Source organism: Thalassophryne amazonica, chromosome 13 (genome assembly GCF_902500255.1).
Source record: "Thalassophryne amazonica chromosome 13, fThaAma1.1, whole genome shotgun sequence".
Classification (NCBI taxonomy): Eukaryota; Metazoa; Chordata; class Actinopteri; order Batrachoidiformes; family Batrachoididae; genus Thalassophryne; species Thalassophryne amazonica.
In genome coordinates this window covers 35,655,553-35,668,409 of record NC_047115.1, presented here as the reverse complement: position 1 = coordinate 35,668,409, position 12,857 = coordinate 35,655,553, and positions in this window count along the sequence as shown.

Below are 12,857 nucleotides of genomic sequence, written 5' to 3'. Positions count from 1 at the left end.
GATGCACAGTAGGAATGACAGACTCATTCATGGTGGAGGTGGAGGATCAGCTCTGACTCCTTTCTTGTTCACAATGGTGATGGACAGGTTGACAAATGACATCAGATAGGAGTCTCCGTTGACTATAATGTTTGCAGATGACATTGTGATCTGTAGTGAGAGTAGAGAGCAGGTTGAGTCTAGCCTGGAGAGGTGGAGATATGCTCTGGAGAGAGGGGGAATGAAAGTCAGTAGGAGTAAGACTGAGTACATGTGTGCGGCCCTTGGACCCAAAAAGAACAATTTTACTCTCACAGTCCACAAAATATTCCTTCATTTCTCTTTAGGCCAGTTGATGTGTTCTTTGGCAAATTGTAACCTCTTCTGCACGTCTTTTATTTAACAGAGGGATTTTGTGGGGGATTCTTGCACATAAATTAGCTTCACACAGGTGTCTTCTAACTGTCACAGCACTTACAGGTAAGTCCAGACTGTCTTTGATCATCCTGGAGCTGATCAGTGGGTGAGCCTTTGCCATTCTGGTTATTCTTCTATCCATTTTGATGGTTGTTTTCTGTTTTCTTCCACGCGTGCCATTCTGGTTATTCTTCTATCCATTTTGATGGTTGTTTTCTGTTTTCTTCCACGCGTCTCTGTTTTTTTTTGTTTGTTTGTTTGTTTGTTTTTGTCTATTTTAAAGCAATGGAGATCATTGTAGATGAACAGCCTATAATTTCTTGCACCTGCGTATAAGTTTTCCCCTCTCCAATCAACTTTTTAATCAAACTACGCTGTTCTTCTGAACAATGTCTTGAACGTCCCATTTTCCTCAGGCTTTCAAAGAGAAAAGCATGTTCAACAGGTGCTGGCTTCATCCTTAAATAGGGGACACCTGATTCACACCTGTTTGTTCCACAAAATTGACAAACTCACTGACTGAATGCCACACTACTATTATTGTGAACACTCACGTTTCTACTTTTTTTCACTAATAGACCAATTTCATAGCCTTAAGAGTGTGCATATCATGAAGCTTGGTCTTGTTGGATTTGTGAGAATCTACTGAATCTACTGGTACCTTGTTTCTCATGTAACAATAAGAAATATACTCAAAACCTGGATTAATCTTTTTAGTCACACAGCACTACTATTATTCTGAACACTACTGTAAGCAAGAGTGAAGGGGAAAGTCTACAAGACAGTAGTGAGACCAGCTATGATGAACGGCTTAGAAATGGTGAGAGTGAACAGAATGGACAGGATTATTAGGAATGAACGTATCAGAGGGATAGTTCAGGTGGGATGGTTTGGAGACAAAGTCAGAGAGGTGAGATTGAGATGATTTGGACATGTGCAGAAACTGTATCGTATAACTTTTGTCTGTTCCATCACCATTTACACAGCTTCATAATGAAGTGACATAGAGATGGATTTTCTTGAAAAGAACATGAAATTTCAGCTGCAGGTTGCCAGAAGGGAACTGGGAAACCTGAGCCTAGATTTGATCTGATCTCCTGTGTTACTGTGACTGGGAATGCAACGGGCAAATGTGCCAGTCCCAGTTTCTCCACTCACATCCACAGAAGCCTATAATTCTGTCTTGGTGCCTTCCCTCACTTGTGTCCTTCCAGCACAGTCGCTCACTTTTTTGAGAATGTGACACTGAGTCCCTTCTAGTTAAAGGACCTTCACAATAAGTACGTTTTAAAGTTGCCAAAGAGGTTTTACAAATGTCGGAAGGATTGTTAGTCACCGTGTGATGTGTGTTTCCCACGTAATACATGAGTAATCGTTTTGGTCACTTCTGCATTTGTTTGTGCTGCCATGTGAGTATTTTGTTCTGACATGTCAGTTTTAGGAGTGGTGCAGCTTCTCACGTTCACGTTACCATGACGCACACACACACACAAGACCATCAACCCCCACAGGCAAAAAATTTCACTCCTTCCGTTCCAAGGTTGTTTGTTTTTGCTGTGCTGTTCTTTTTTCCTGTTTTAGGCTCCACCTACTTGAAGACTTCCCTTTGATATTTTTGGCAAAGAGTGTGAGGTGGAATTCAGAGTCAAGAACAAAGTAACCCATTTCAAATAAAAATATATACATTTATAACATAGTCTGTCAATCGTTTTTAAGACTCCCATTAGAAAAATATACAAAAATTATTCAAACACAATATCTACATATCTGTCTATACACATACACACATATATATGTGTGTATATATAAATAATGTATTATTAGTAGTATCTGTTTGTTGTCTTTGTTCAAACCAGTAAAGTAAATGAGGTTTCGTCATCTAAAAAAATTTTTTTTTTCTCAATATATGGCCTTGTGTGATAAAACTGAAGCAATTCTCTGTAGCATTTTATTTACTGTTTTTCTGGAAAAAAAAATTGGAAATATAAAAGCTAGCATTCCAAAGACATACTAATAAAGAAAAACATTTGGGTGATTACCTGGTCTTGTTAGGAGAGACGGCATCCATCCCACTTTAGAGGGAGCAGCTCTCATTTCTAGAAATCTGGCCAATTTTCTTGGGATCCTCCAAACTGTGACTGTCTAGCGTTGGGACCAGGAGGCAGAGCTGTGGTCTTATACACCTCTCTGCAGCTTCTCTCCCCCTGCCATCCCCTCATTACCCCATCCCCGTAGAGACGGTGCCTGCTCCCAGACCACCAATAACTAGCAAAAATCTATTTAAGCATAAAAATTCAAAAAGAAAAAATAATATAGCACCTTCAATTGCACCACAGACTAAAACAGTTAAATGTGGTCTATTAAACATTAGGTCTCTTTCTTCTAAGTCCCTGTTGGTAAATGATATAATAATTGATCAACGTATTGATTTATTCTGCCTAACAGAAACTTGGTTACAGCAGGATGAATATGTTAGTTTAAATGAGTCAACACCCCCGAGTCACACTAACTGTCAGAATGCTCGTAGCACGGGCCGGGGCGGAGGATTAGCAGCAATCTTCCATTCCAGCTTATTAATTAATCAAAAACCTAGACAGAGCTTTAATTCATTTGAAAGCTTGTCTCTTAGTCTTGTCCATCCAAATTGGAAGTCCCAAAAACCAGTTTTATTTGTTATTATCTATCGTCCACCTGGTCGTTACTGTGAGTTTCTCTGTGAATTTTCAGACCTTTTGTCTGACTTAGTGCTTAGCTCAGATAAGATAATTATAGTGGGCGATTTTAACATCCACACAGATGCTGAGAATGACAGCCTCAACACTGCATTTAATCTATTATTAGACTCTATTGGCTTTGCTCAAAAAGTAAATGAGTCCACCCACCACTTTAATCATATTTTAGATCTTGTTCTGACTTATGGTATGGAAATAGAAGACTTAACAGTATTCCCTGAAAACTCCCTTTTGTCTGATCATTTTTTAATAACATTTACATTTACCCTGATGGACTACCCTGCAGTGGGGAATAAGTTTCATTACACTAGAAGTCTTTCAGAAAGCGCTGTAACTAGGTTTAAGGATATGATTCCTTCTTTATGTTCTCTAATGTCATATACCAACACAGAGCAGAGTAGCTACCTAAACTCTGTAAGGGAGTTAGAGTATCTTGTCAATAGTTTTACATCCTCATTGAAGACAACTTTGGATGCTGTAGCTCCTCTGAAAAAGAGAGCTTTAAATCAGAAGTGTCTGACTCCGTGGTATAACTCACAAACTCGTAGCTTAAAGCAGATAACCCGTAAGTTGGAGAGGAAATGGCGTCTCACTAATTTAGAAGATCTTCACTTAGCCTGGAAAAAGAGTTTGTTGCTCTATAAGAAAGCCCTTCGTGAAGCTAGGACATCTTTCTACTCATCACTAATTGAAGAAAATAAGAACAACCCCAGGTTTCTTTTCAGCACTGTAGCCAGGCTGACAAAGAGTCAGAGCTCTATTGAGCTGAGTATTCCATTAACTTTAACTAGTAATGACTTCATGACTTTCTTTGCTAACAAAATTTTGACTATTAGAGAAAAAATTACTCATAACCATCCCAAAGATGTATCGTTATCTTTGGCTGCTTTCAGTGATGCCGGTATTTGGTTAGACTCTTTCTCTCCGATTGTTCTGTCTGAGTTATTTTCATTAGTTACTTCATCCAAACCATCAACATGCTTATTAGACCCCATTCCTGCCAGGCTGCTCAAGGAAGTCCTACCATTATTTAATGCTTCAATCTTAAATATGATCAATCTATCTTTGTTAGTTGGTTATGTACCACAGGCCTTTAAGGTGGCAGTAATTAAACCATTACTTAAAAAGCCATCACTTGACCCAGCTATCTTAGCTAATTATAGGCCAATCTCCAACCTTCCTTTTCTCTCAAAGATTCTTGAGAGGGTAGTTGTAAAACAGCTAACTGATCACCTGCAGAGGAATGGTCTATTTGAAGAGTTTCAGTCAGGTTTTAGAATTCATCATAGTACAGAAACAGCATTAGTGAAGGTTACAAATGATCTTCTTATGGCTTCGGACAGTGGACTTATCTCTGTGCTTGTTCTGTTGGACCTCAGTGCTGCTTTTGATACTGTTGACCATAAAATTTTATTACAGAGATTAGAGCATGTCATAGGTATTAAAGGCATTGCGCTGCGGTGGTTTGAATCATATTTGTCTAATAGATTACAGTTTGTTCATGTAAATGGGGAATCTTCTTCACAGACTAAAGTTAATTATGGAGTTCCACAAGGTTCTGTGCTAGGACCAATTTTATTCACTTTATACATGCTTCCCTTGGGCAGTATTATTAGACGGTATTGCTTAAATTTTCATTGTTACGCAGATGATACCCAGCTTTATCTATCCATGAAGCCAGAGGATACGCACCAATTAGCTTAACTGCAGGATTGTCTTACAGACATAAAGACATGGATGACCTCTAATTTCCTGCTTTTAAACTCAGATAAAACTGAAGTTATTGTACTTGGCCCCACAAATCTTAGAAGCATGGTGTCTAACCAGATCGTTACTCTGGATGGCATTTCCCTGATCTCTAGTAATACTGTGAGAAATCTTGGAGTTATTTTTGATCAGGATATGTCATTCAAAGCGCATATTAAACAAATATGTAGGACTGCCTTTTTGCATTTACGCAATATCTCTAAAATCAGAAAGGTCTTGTCTCAGAGTGATGCTGAAAAACTAATTCATGCATTTATTTCCTCTAGGCTGGACTATTGTAATTCATTATTATCAGGTTGTCCTAAAAGTTCCCTAAAAAGCCTTCAGTTGGTTCAGAATGCTGCAGCTAGAGTACTGACGGGGACTAGCAGGAGAGAGCATATCTCACCCGTGTTGGCCTCCCTTCATTGGCTTCCTGTTAATGCTAGAATAGAATTTAAAATTCTTCTTCTTACTTATAAGGTTTTGAATAATCAGGTCCCATCTTATCTTAGGGACCTCGTAGTACCATATTACCCCATTAGAGCGCTTCGCTCTCAGACTGCGGGCTTACTTGTAGTTCCTAGGGTTTGTAAGAGTAGAATGGGAGGCAGAGCCTTCAGCTTTCAGGCTCCTCTCCTGTGGAACCAGCTCCCAATTCAGATCAGGGAGACAGATACCCTCTCTACTTTTAAGATTAGGCTTAAAACTTTCCTTTTCGCTAAGGCTTATAGTTAGGGCTGGATCGGGTGACCCTGGACCATCCCTTGGTTATGTTGCTTTAGACGTAGACTGTGTTTCATAATTATTGTATGGCCTTGCCTTGCAATGTGGAGCGCCTTGGGGCAACTGTTTGTTGTGATTTGGCGCTATACAAGAAAAAAGTTGATTGATTGAAGTTGATTGATTGATTATGTATTGTAATTTACATTGACATCTATTAGTTTATTTAATTACTTACTATAACTTGATGAGGCTGTTAAGGAGTTGTTGGGTGTAATACACATTACGTCCAGGTGGTGGCCTCACTGCTCCACAGTATGCCCCCGCCCTGACAGTGTCACTGCGATCGTGCGTGCGTTTTATGGCAAAATCACCAAAATTATTTGAGATCAGATCTAAACTACATGCTGCATTAATTGCAACCACAATTTAAAAAAAAGTAAGAAATGAGCTTTATTAATAAATTATTTTACCATAAAGCAACATCATTTTACATTTCTGTCCCACTAGGAGTTTCTCATGATGATAAAGTCTCCACCGCCTCGTGTTGTTGACCCACGTGGACCGTCGACTCCTCGTCACTCGGTCAGCGTTCGGTCCCCGCCCCACACTTCCTTTACAATCTACACACACAATGAAATGCAGCCAAACCCATGTGCACATGCAGCTCTTGCCTGTTCCCCACAGTGGGCACGTGCACACAGGCATGCACTCTGTCCACGTGGACTCTGTACAGCAAGTGGCAGGACAGGCGCTTTGCTCAGTTCACACAGACCGAAGAACCGTCTCCCAGATTTATGACCTGATTTTGATATCAAGCTCGATATTGAAAGTGGCTGGCAGTGGTGCCTCACAGCAAGAAGGTCATGGGTTCAAGTCCCATCTGTGGCCTTTCTGTGTGGAGTTTGCATGCTCTCCCTCTGTTCCCTGGGTTTCCTCCTGGTGCTCCGGTTTCCTCCTTCATTTAAAGACATGCAGGTTATGTGAATTGGAAACTTTATAACTGACCAGGTCTCCCTTGTAAAAGAGGTCTCCATGTCAATGGGACTAACCTGGTTAAATAAATGTGTAATCACAGTTCTTACTGTTACCTATTAATTTATGTCTTATTACATACATACATACATACATACATACAACTGGGGCAGATGCAGGATTTTGTAAAGGGGGCGGTGGGTGTGGATTTGTGATTGAGTCTGGCATGGTCGCGCTTCCCTAGGAGGTATCCGGGGCCATGCCCCCAGAAAATTTCACACTGAAACCGATTATTCCTGATTACACCTAAAAATGCACAATTCCCATTATATGACTTCATATGAGTTCTCTGTGCATATGCTGGCGCATGCGCAAAATAAGGAAGGTGCCAGTTAACACATATTGTGCTCAACTGCCCACTTTCACCTAGTTTTTGCACAAGATTATGTCCAATCTGCACCAATTACGTCCAATTATTTACTTTTTTGGAGGGATCATGATTTATCTTGATGTCACCAATTTTTTTAAACATGTTTAAAATGTTCCCAATTGCTGACAGTGTTTTCCAACACTACTTTTACCACTGATTACCCTGACTGGGTATACAACTTCAATTCAATTTATTTCATTTATATAGTGCCAAATCACAACAAAGTTGCCTCAAGGCGCTTCACACAAGTAAGGTCTAACGTTACCAACCCCTAGAGCAAGCACACAGGGTACAGTGGTAAGGAAAAACTCCCTCTGATGTTTTGAGGAAGAAACCTCAAGCAGAACAGACTCAAAGGGGTGACCCTCTGCTTGGGCCATGCTACTGACACAGTTGACAGGAAATTTTGGGAAATTCTGGTAGTCCATGCTGGTGCACAGGATGGGAGGCCTGCAGAAGGAAACACTCACTCCCATCTCTGGATGGAGCTGCACCTCAAACACAATCAGGCAGCAGAAAGACAACAAATACAGTAGAATTTATCAGCATTTAGCAAAAAGAAAAAACAGAAAAAATACTAAGGTGACCGCCAGCCACTAGCCCTAAGCTTCACTAAAAGACCCAGACTTTAAATATAGTTGAGGTCGCAGCCCGCTCTCTTTACTAATAAAATGAATTTAAAATGGTAGCCATATGAAAGGGAACTTGTTTTCCCAGAAATTGTAGACTGTCAGGTATCAAAAATCGGTAATGAGAGACACATCGATGAGAGTTGTTCTGCTGGCCGGCCTCAGGCGTGTCATGCATATACAGTAATTCTACCACCAAATCGATTACAAACGTAGATTTTTTTTTATTGTTGTTATTATTGTTATTTTTCTGGAGCACTTTGCTTTAATCTGAGGTGCTGTGGGGTGAATCACTAAGAACAGGGTTAACTTTTTATTTTTCATTCTAAATAAGTTTTTTTCCAGTAATTGTGGTCAAATGCAGCCTGTGCACAAATACAATCTTCTGCAACATAATGTGCTGTTGCATCTAAAATCCAGTCACCTTGGAGATGTTTGTGAAAAGGAATTAGGTGTTGGTCACTTTTACAAATCTGTGAAAACAGAAAAGAAAAAAAACCCCTGAAATACCATGAGTGAGCGTGGTAAATTTCCACTGGTGCAGCCTGTCATTCCTGTGTGATCTGAGCACCCTGTTTATCTGAGAGGCCTTTAGCACTGACGCACGACAGCGTCTCTGTTTGCCTTCATGGACCTGCGTCTCCTCAAGCTGGAGCTCACACGGTGCTCCGTTTGGGCTTTGATTTATTGCTACAAGTAGCAGAAATGGGCCTGCACTCTCTCGAGGGGGCTGCAGAAATTATGATGTTTTGCTGAGACAGTTTTTGTTACACTTTACACATCAATTTCAGATATGCATTGAACGTTACTTTTAAAGTATATAAAGGTTTACAGCTGACCTTGGTTTGCACATATGTGGGTATCTTAAAAGTACTGATTTAGCACATTAGAGAATGTATGTAATGCATTTCAAAATAAATAAATAAATAAACAGACACAGAGACACACACACACACCATCTGTTTGCAGAAAAAGTGTAGACTGCATTGTTGAGGCATGTAAGCTCAAATATCAATAACACAGTACTGCACAACATTATAAAGAAATTTTCACATGATCTGTGTAGAAATGAAACATTTTTGGTTTAGCATATTTTTTTTTAAACGATCCATAATGTTTCAAATGTACTATCAATTGAAAAGGGGTCAAATTGTGCAAATTTGGTTTTTAAAAAGGACCAATTTAATCTCGTTATTTTGTGCAATAATTTCAAATGTACTATCAACTGAAAAGGGATCAAATTGTGCAAATTCGGTTTTTACATGTGGCTAAATTCTCAGAATTCTATGAATCTTCTTATTTTATTAGCAGAATGTAGGCTTCCTTTGTGATTCTGTGACATATGTCGCAAAAGTCCACATTTGCATAGCTGCTTTGTGGTACATGGCCACTGAGCTGGTTTACCAACACACACACACACACACACACACATACACACACACACACACACACACACACACTCTGAGACTGACTGGTCAGGATTTCCATTGCACTTTCTTTCAGGCAGGGGGCGTGGCTAGCAGCAGCTGCTTTCCATTTAAAACAACAGTCACGGAACAACTTGTTCAAATACTGTGAACTTTGATACACCGGCTCAATCAAACAACAACAAGAACTTATATATATATATACGAGGTCTGTCAATAAAGCAACGGTCCTTTTTATTTTTTTCAAAAACTATATGGATTTCATTCATATGTTTTTACGTCAGACATGCTTGAACCCCCGTGCGCATGCGTGAGTTTTTCCACGCCTGTCGGTGACGTCATTCGCCTGTGAGCACTCCTTGTGGGAGGAGTCGTCCAGCCCCTCGTCGGAATTCCTTTGTCTGAGAAGTTGCTGAGAGACTGGCGGGTTGTTTGATCAAAATTTTTTCTAAACCTGTGAGACACATCGAAGTGGACAGGGTTCGAAAAATTAAGCTGGTTTTCTGTGAAAATTTTAACGGCTGATGAGAGATTTTGAGGTGATTCTGTCACTTTAAGGACTTCCCACAGTGCGAGACGTCGCGCAGCGCTCTCAGCCGCCGTCGTCAGCCTGTTCAAGCTGAAAACCTCCACATTTCAGGCTCTATTGATCCAGGACGTCGTGAGAGAACAGAGAAGTTTCAGAAGAAGTCGGTTTCAACATTTTATCCAGATATTCCACTGTTAAAGGAGATTTTTTTAATGAAAGACGTGCGGACGGATCCGCGCGTCGGCTCGCAGCCGCCGCAACGCTCCGCCACAGGAAAAACACCTCTGTTGAAAGCCTTAAGGACAAGTTGGAACATGTCCTGCTGTTAAACAATTTCTCATATACTCACTCCACTGAAAGCCATCAAAAGCCGCCTGGATTTTACAAATGGTTATCAACACGGAGGTGTTTTTCCTGTGCCGCCGCACCGCGTCGGCTGCGTCCCGACGCGCGGACCCGTCCGCACGTCTTTCATTAAAAAAATCTCCTTTAACAGTGGAATATCCGGATAAAATGCTGAAACCGACTTCTTCTGAAACTTCTCTGTTCTCTCACGACGTCCTGGATCAATAGAGCCTGAAATGTGGAGGTTTTCAGCTTGAAACAGGCTGATGACGGCGCCTGAGAGCGCTGAGCGACGTCTCGCACCGTGAAAAGTCCTTAAAGCGACAGAATCACCTCAAAATCTCTCATCAGCCGTTAAAATTTTCACTGAAAACCAGCTTAATTTTTCGAACCATGTCCACTTCGATGTGTCTCACAGGTTTAGAAAAAATTTTGATCAAACAACGCGCCAGTCTCTCAGCAACTTCTCAGACAAAGGAATTCCGACGAGGGGCTGGACGACTCCTCCCACAAGGAGTGCTCACAGGCGAATGACGTCACCGACAGGCATGGAAAAACTCACGCATGCGCACGAGGGTTCAAGCGTGTCTGACGTAAAAACATATGAATGAAATCCATATAGTTTTTGAAAAAAATAAAAAGGACCGTTACTTTATTGACAGCCCTCGTATATATATATATATATATATATATATATATATATATATATATATATATATATATATATGTGTGTGTGTGTGTGTGTGTGTGTGTGTGTGTGTGTGTGTGTGTCTGCCACCTGAATGCTTTGGAAAAAAATGGATTGATGATGGATTAGGAGCAGGTGTGGTTTTTGATGAGCATGTCCGACCATTTCTGCACAGAAATGCATTAAATCCGAAAACTGTTACTTTCTCATTGTTTCACAGCTGTTACATTACATGCAAACAATACACACCTACACAAAGGATTCTGTAATAATGTAGCGACAGCAGACACTTCTTACTTCTCCCTCTCTTTGTCTGTGTCTCAATAAATGTGGGCTTAAAGTTACATGGTGCTTAAAGTGATATTATTTGTCTGTTTCTGTCATTAACAAAAGCCAAGAGGTCACAACGCCCTCCAACTGATTAAAATCATGTGATATACTTGCTGCTGGTCAGTTTTGCAAAATAATTAATATTAAAAATCGCACTAGATGTCACTATTGGATCTATGAAACGTTGCTAAAAGTTGCTGGATAAAGTGATGAGGTTATCTAATTTGCATATGACAGGAAGATGAAGGGCATCATCTTCTATTGAAGGTTGAATTATTTTGTGTGCTTGATTTTTGTTTGTTTGTTGGTTGGTAGGTTGGTTGGTTGCTTTTTTGTTTTGGGTGGAGTGAGAGTGGGGAAGATTGGTGGGGACTATATAGTCCAATTCATTCACCAATTCATTCATTCGTTCATTTTCAGTCACTTATCCGGGTCCAGGTTGCAGCAAAGCAAGCAGCTCATCCTATACTTCCCTATTCTTTGCCAAGTCCTGTAACTCCCAAGGCATTCCCAAGCCAGCTGGGAAATATAAATTTCTCAAGCCTGTCCTGGGTCTTCCCCAGGGGCTCCTCCCGGTTGGACATGCCTGGAAGACCTCCTTAGGGAGACGACCAGGGAGCATCTTCACCAGATGCCTGAACCACCTCCACTGGCTACTTTTGATACAAAGACGTAGCGGCTGTACTCTGAGTCCCTCCCAGATAATCAAGCTTTCTTACCCTGTCCAGGAGTGTAAGCTCAGATATCTGACGGAGAAATCTCATTTCTGACGCATGTATCCGCAATCTTATTCTTTCAGTCATTACCCAAAGCTCATGACATAGGTGAGAGCATAAACTGACTAGTAAATTGAGAGCCTCACCTTCTGGCTCACCTCTTTCTTTACTACGACGGACCAGTACAATTTCTGTAAAATTTCAGATGCTGACTCATTCCGTCTATCAATCTCCTGTTCCAATTTACCCCCCCCCCCCGAACAAGACCCCAAATAGCTAAACTCTTCCATTTGGGGTAGTAACTCTCCCCTGACAGAGGATCACAGTCTCAGATTTGGAGGTGCTGATTCTCATCCCAATCACTTCACACTCGGCCTCAAACCTGCTCAGTGCACATCGGAGGTCACCGCCTGATGAACCCAACAGAACCACATCATCTGCAAAAAGCAGAGATGCAACTCTGAGGTCACCAAACTGGACACTCTCCCATCCCTGACTGCACCTTGAAATCCTGTCCATGAACATCACAAACAGGATTGGTGACATGGGCCAGCCATGGCTGAGTCCAGCTCCCAGCGGAAACAGGTCTGATATAATGCAGAGAACACACATACAGCTCCTACTTTGGTCATATAGAGACCGGATCGCACCTTGAATCCGGTACACCACACTCCTGCAGCACCCTCCACAAGATACCCCTAGAGACATGGTCATATGCCTTTTCCAACTCCACAAAACACATGTAAACTAGTTGGTCATACCGTTTGGTGCATATGTACAAACAGCTGTCAGATTACTCTCCGAGACACAAAGTTGCATAGAGGCAGCCCTCTTGTTCACCGGGGAAAACTCCAAAATAGCAGCACTCAGCTGGGGACTCGTGAGTATCCCCACACCTGCCCAGTGGCTCTCACTCTGGACAACTCCAGAAAAGAGAGAGAGTCCAGCTCCCCTCCTGGATTATGGTTCCAGAGCCCATGCTGTTCATGGACATGAACCCAGCTAGTTCTGGTTGGTGTTGCTCAACCTCCTGCATAAGCTCAGCCTCTTTCCCCATTGGGTGGGTGTTTGTAATGTTCCATATTCCCAGAGTTAAATTCCATGACAGAGTGTCAGTCCGTGTGGGTCTTTGTCTTGTCCACTGCCAAGAAAACAGCGGACCAGACCCTCAACAGATTCCCTGCAAGTGGT